The 6,419-nt window shown below is 37.2% G+C and overlaps 1 long non-coding RNA gene across 3 annotated transcripts; it reads left to right on the top strand.

The window, feature by feature from the left end:
• The first annotated feature begins 1,750 nt into the window (after nt 1-1,750).
• Nucleotides 1,751-5,151, top strand: LOC128212907 (uncharacterized). 3 transcript variants are annotated; one of them, XR_008257637.1, is made up of 4 exons: nt 1,751-1,769; nt 2,158-2,218; nt 4,394-4,594; nt 5,012-5,151. It is a non-coding gene; the product is annotated as an uncharacterized LOC128212907 (long non-coding RNA). The 3 variants fall into 3 exon arrangements; XR_008257639.1 differs by having other exon boundaries at nt 1,755-1,769; nt 2,158-2,227; XR_008257638.1 differs by lacking the exons at nt 1,751-1,769; nt 2,158-2,218 and adding an exon at nt 2,918-2,982.
• Nucleotides 5,152-6,419: the final 1,268 nt, after the last annotated feature.

Raw genomic sequence — 6,419 nt, 5'->3', positions numbered from 1 at the left:
TTAATTTTTATAGATGACATACAGTCGAACCTCGTTATGTCGACTTTTTCGGGACCTAGTGAAAAAAGTCGAGATAGCGAAAAGTCGACTTATCCGAATTACAAAAATACCACCAATCCCAACACGTTTGAGTCGGATTGTCCGATGTTTGCATCCACAATTGAACGGTCTTGTTAAATATTTTCGTCGTGAAAACAGCAAACTTATTATTGAAAAATAAAGTGAAACAAAGAAGAATTATTTGTATCAAATTTATATCTTTTACGTTTATGGATCACACAAAATACATATAAAACCACAATTGCATACATTTGTACATTGTAAGATTTTATACCGGGTCCTTCTCTGAATTGGTCGACCAGAGCAGTGGAACTAACATTTGACATTTTGAAGTTATTCTTTCTGTTACCATTCGGGATTGATATCTAATCCGGGGGGGGGGGGAGGGGAGCTTCTTTACCCTAGCCATCGGGTTATACCCATTCGGCGAGCACGCTACGTTTTACAGTATTTCTACAGATTTAATAACATTTTTAACATCTCGTCTTTGATCGTAGCGTGGGTGCTTTGGACTGAATATATATAAATATTCCTACACAGTATGTACAAATCTCTTGTTAAAAATTCAATATTTAAATAATGTCTTAAGAATCTATCACATACGCATTAAAATCAAATACATCATAGAAATTATGCTATAATTTTTCCTATACAAACATTTTAGGCTCAGCCTACATTTTAAAAAGATGTCTAAATTTTAAAAGTCTTTACAATAGTAAGTGTTTATATATACAACGTATCCTTGGCAGTATAACAACTAGCTAGTGAGAATTGTTTTTTAAATGACAGATTTCCCACTAGTTAGTTTCCTAAACCACCCCCATCAGGGATGGGGCGGTATATGCTGGTTTGCACTGAGGACTAAGCCTCAGTGCGTTTGCCTGGATTTTTTTTTCTTGAGTGAATTTTTTTTTCTTTTTTTTCTTGTTTATAATACAACAGCGATATTCAATAAAACTAAAATAAAATAAAGAAAAGTGTGTTATACATGTATATATAAGTGTCCAACTGTTGTTATTGTTGTTCTTTATTTTTTTGGACTAGTATCGCTGTGTAACCAGGCAAACCAGGATGGAGAATATAACGATTTCCAGCTTAAGACTCCATCCTATGGTGTTACAATATGTGAAAGCGTTGCCAAGGATTGATTAAATTATGAAATAAAATAGAGATTGTTTGATCCTCCAGGGTGTATTTAAAATATCGCTATTAGTATTAGAACCGTTTCCGGATGGTAGTTTAATACTGGCATAAACAAAGACTTTACTAACTATAACAAAGAAAACGATCCTTTTAAGGGCCACTGTTAAAATATTATATAATAATTTAAAATGTTATATACATTATTTACTTAAAAAAGGATTCTCATCCCGGAGGAACGGTAAATTGATAATATACAACGGCTGGTGAATTATTAAAACAACATATAAACAAACTCCTCGACGCCCTTCTTCCCATAAATGTATGGGGTTTAATACTTGAAAAAAATAAAATAAAATAAATGTAAATGCTTGTGCTATTCTACAGAGGTGGCTCCGTTCAGTATTACTATTTTTCCTACCCCGTGATAGAGAAAAGAAGGCGTTCGCCAGGTGCCATGATTAAGGCTACTTGAATACTCTCCATTGAAGGAGATACCATGTGGGAGGAAAATGTCACGTGACAAATTCACTCAATGGCGGAGGATTAAACAGACGGACTATCAAAGGGTAATTTTACCGTTAAATTCACAATGATTGTTAAATAAAACACACACCACTAGTAGTTTTTATACGGGTCAGAGTGTGCACAATTATATGACTACGATATATACTACTGATCGATAGGTATTTCTCACGATCGAGAGTATAAACAAACTTGATCAATGAAAATCACGTGACCGTTGGAATGTGTTTCCCACGATGAATACTATAACGATTATAGTAAACAAAATTGTAAGGCTATTATTTAAGCTTTTAAGATTTAGTTGTAGTTGGTCAAAGTTATGTTACCAACCTCCAACCGGTATAATTTGTTGCTAAGAATATTTGGCTAGGCCTTGTATTATTCACTTAGTTTTTCAATTTATGATGGATAATTAAATGTTATTTTTGCTAGGAGTCTTGGGGTACTGAACGGAACCTTCCCTACACCTGACCTGGGTAGGATAAAGCTGCCGGTAAAAGGGGTAACATTAATAATAAATAAGATAAAATATAAATTAAAAATATAAATAATAGCTTAGATTATATATGATGTTCAAAAATGAACAACATATAGAGTAGACTGTTCCTGACAGTTATGGGGCAATTAATTAAAAGTGCCGACAGCTTCCAGACAACCGACCTTTATATATAAAAAAAAAATAATTAAAAATAATGTAACATATTGTTTATTATGATATACAACACATCGTATATCATGTCTAAATTGTGTCGGTTATCTGGCAGTCAACCAGGAATTTGGCAAGTGACCTGAATACAAATTTATATTATAATCCAAACCAGAAAAGTTAGGGCTGCCCTAAGTTCTGCCCTCTGGCCCCTGTAAGTGTCACAGTGTAACAGAATGTGGGAAGTGTCACAGGTCACTCCACACCGAGCACAGTTCGGATCACTTTTAAGAATATATTTCCCAGCACTTCCTTGGAGAAGTGATGTGCCCAGTCTCAGCCTCGTTATGCATTTATCAATTCTAAAGAAATTAGAATATTTGTTTGGAGGCTGGAGACTGACAGAGGTCCTATCAAATGTATTAATGTATGTTTTAGGTGTCCTCGCCGACCGCCATTCATTTATGACGTGCCGGCGGGCTAGTGAATAGACCTCTGTGGGTGCAAGAGGGACCGGATCATTCAACTCCACACGCCTGAGGCCATCCTTTGCAAGCCCGTCAACCACTTTATTCCCATTCAGGCCGACATGAGCTGGGACCCATACCATGGTAACCTTTAAGTTTTTCTCCAGACACTTATTATTTTGTTCCAAAATGTCTTTTATCAAATCCGGTCTGGAGCTGCTACCTCTATTTTGTATAGACTGCAATGATGATAGCGAGTCTGAGAGGATAGCAGTATGTATGGGTTTGTTACTGATAACCGAGTCTAGTGCATCTTTAATTGACAAAAGTTCAGCCGAAAATATGGAGAGTTGGTTGCTGAGTCTTTAGACATTTTTGATATTTTTGGATGGAATATAAAAGGCACATGCAACTATGCCGGTTTCTAAGTTTTTAGATCCATCTGTGTAAATTTTTAAATGCTCATCATAATTTTGGTCAATATGAGAGAGAGTTTCAGCTTTGACGAGGTGCGGCAAGTCTGATTTCGTTATTTTTTTAGAGATAGAAATGTCAACTGAAGGGTCCTGGAGGGTCCACGGAGGAACCTTAGACGGCCTCAGGTCTGCCAAATTTACATCTTTGAGCCCGGCCTCCTCAACAATGCTTTGGGTGTAAGCGCCAAAATGCATCGCTCTATGTTTACCCATGTCATATTTTGCCTTGATGAAGAAGGCGGTCCCAAAGAGGTCACTTACAGGGTTACCTATTTTCCGGGACTGTACCCTAGCCCAGAAGTTAATGAATTGTTGTCTCCTCCGCAGGGTCAAGGGAAGTATCCCCGCCTCTTCCTCGAGCATGCATGCAGGGGTACAGGGAAGGGCTCTCAGAGCTATTCGAAGGGCTTTATTTTGTATATTTTCCAAGATCTTAAGACTGTTTTGCGAGGCATTAGCATAGACTTGAGCACCATAGTCTATTTTTGAACGTATTAAGGACTTATATATGACCAATAGACTGTGTTTGTCTGACCCAAAATCTGTTCCACATAACATTCTCATTAGATTTAAGTCCTTTTCACATCTTTCTTTTATGATCTTAAAATGTTGTACAAATGAGGGACGTGGGTCAAGATAAAGGCCTAAAAAACGTACAACTTTTTCAAAGATGATCTTTTGACCTCCTTAAAATACGTCCAAGGTTTGCCTTGGATTGTGGCCAAACAGCATGCCTACAGTTTTTGTTGTTTTTTGGATTTACAGGCTGCGTTTGATTTGACATGGCATTTTGGAGTACTCCAAATGCCATGTCAAATCAAACGCAGCCTGTAAATCCAAAAAAATAGCAAGGACATAACGACTTCTATTTTTGGCATATGTGACATCGTGTTGTAGACGACCAAGCTGATCCAATGTGCTCCGTCCTTTCCGAAACCCGGGTTGGAAGCGGATAAGAATTCCATTGGATTCAAGCACGTGCTCAAGTCTGTTTTTAACCATGATTTCGAGAAGTTTGCACGCATGAGATGTTAGACTTATGGGCCTGTATGACATAGGGTCGCTTTTGTCTTTTCCAGGCTTTGGAAGAGGCACAACATGGGCTGTTTTCCACTCGGAAGGAACCACCCCACCCCGCCAGACCATATTATACAGATGCAGCCAGATTTGAAGGGTTGCATCCGGCATGTGCCCAAACATCAGATAGGATATTCTATCAGCCCCGGTGGCGGACTTTCTCCTGCTAGCAATGGCTGACCTTAGCTCACTAAGTGAGAAAGGTAAATTTAGTGGTGTTGAGTTGTCCCCTGGCTCGTTTAAAATATCTTTATGTTCTTTCTCGAACCGTGTTTGGAAGGCCAAAGTTTCAGGTGGAAGATTACTATCACTAGATCTTGATTTGTAATGTTTTATTAAAAATTGAGCCCTTTCAAGGGGATTTTCAGCAATTTTAGCTCTGTATTTAAGTAGTGGTACAGGGCAGGTAGAATGACCTTTTATTCTGTGAACCTTGTTCCAAAAATCCTTACTATTTGACTTATTTAACCTAGCAGATTCACAGATATCTTTCCAATTCTGAGTTTTGACCCTTAAAATCACCCTCTTAACTTCTGTTTCCAAAGACCTATATAAAATTAAATTATCAGGTGAGGGATTTCTTTTTAGGTCATTTAATGCCTTTTTTCTACCCTGTACAGCCTTGGAGCATTCGTCCGTCCACCATGGGACCGTTTGACGTTTGGGCCGCTTACCGGAAGAGGAGGGAATACAACTCTCAGCTATGGATAGGATTTTATCAGTCAACTGCCGATTAAAATGTTCCAGCTCATCCAGATCAAAGTCACAGAGAGAGAGAGAGAGAGTCCCAGACACAATCTTTAGAATTAACACCAATCAGCCTTTTCAAAGTTAAAGGATGGCTGGCAAGTCTCATGTGAATTTGACCCTCCGATATTAACATTGTGGAGGGCTATAAGGCAAGGAAAGTGATCCGACCCAAGATTGTCTTTGATATCTAATCAATAAAATGGTCATCTTTTATGCAATACCAAAGAGCTTGAGCAATAAATGTCTCTTTAATTAAATACATAAACAAAAAACTTTAATTATTCGCACTTACCAATTACATTTTTGTATCCCCCAATTATGACAGTTTGTTATATTGACACGCACGGTATTTTGCGACATGCCGCGAACCGTCATGAATATTTTCACACCTACGTCTCGATCTACAGTTCGACTGAAGAACATAGGAAACGTGTGGAGTTCGACCACTGGGACTGAAAAACGAGGTCGACATAGCGAAAAAGTCGAGATAAAAAAATCGACACAAACAGATTTATTTTATATAGAATAAGAAGGAATAAATTCGGGACCGGAAAAAAGTCGACATAACCGGAAAGTCTACTTATACGACGTCGACATAGCGAGGCTCGACTGTATATAAGTATCATTTCGTTTGAAAACAAACTTTAAAGGTCTGATGAAAGAAGAACTGACAATGCACCCTGGCACCGCCATTCACAGCAGGGGTCCAAATAATGACCACATTGTCGGAATGTAGCTAAGTGGGATGTAATTACTGATGTCACAGAAAGGGACCAATATCTTACCGGAAGATGACTATGTTGACTACATTGGTCATGAAAATACATTATATGAATAAGTGTGATTGTCGTTAAATAACTTCACCTATATTAATTTACAAATATATCATAAGATTTATGTCGTTTGTGAACCAACATTGTTAGCTTGATTTACCGGTATTAAAAATTATTACGAAATTGTGTTTTTAGCTTTTTACATTCCATCACATATTTACATAATGATTGTTTTATTTCAGGTTAGGCCTTGGAGTAGGATTAAATTTTAAATTGTCACAGGTTAGGCTATATCTCTGTATAAAAGTGTGTTTTATTCTCATATGAAAATAGATCGTCCGAATGCAATACTTATTCATTGGTCTTATACCTTAGAAACAGATCACCTCATATCTATTTTCAATGATTTTAGCATAAGCATATAGTAAATTCGTTGGGTCACATAAAATATATTGTTTATAATGATGAACATTGATGTCTTTTCCGGTAATTAAAGTTACATTTA

The sequence above is a fragment of the Mya arenaria genome, chromosome 13 (genome assembly GCF_026914265.1).
Source record: "Mya arenaria isolate MELC-2E11 chromosome 13, ASM2691426v1".
In the NCBI taxonomy this organism is placed as follows: Eukaryota; Metazoa; Mollusca; class Bivalvia; order Myida; family Myidae; genus Mya; species Mya arenaria.
This window is presented reverse-complemented; position numbering and strand designations above follow the sequence as displayed.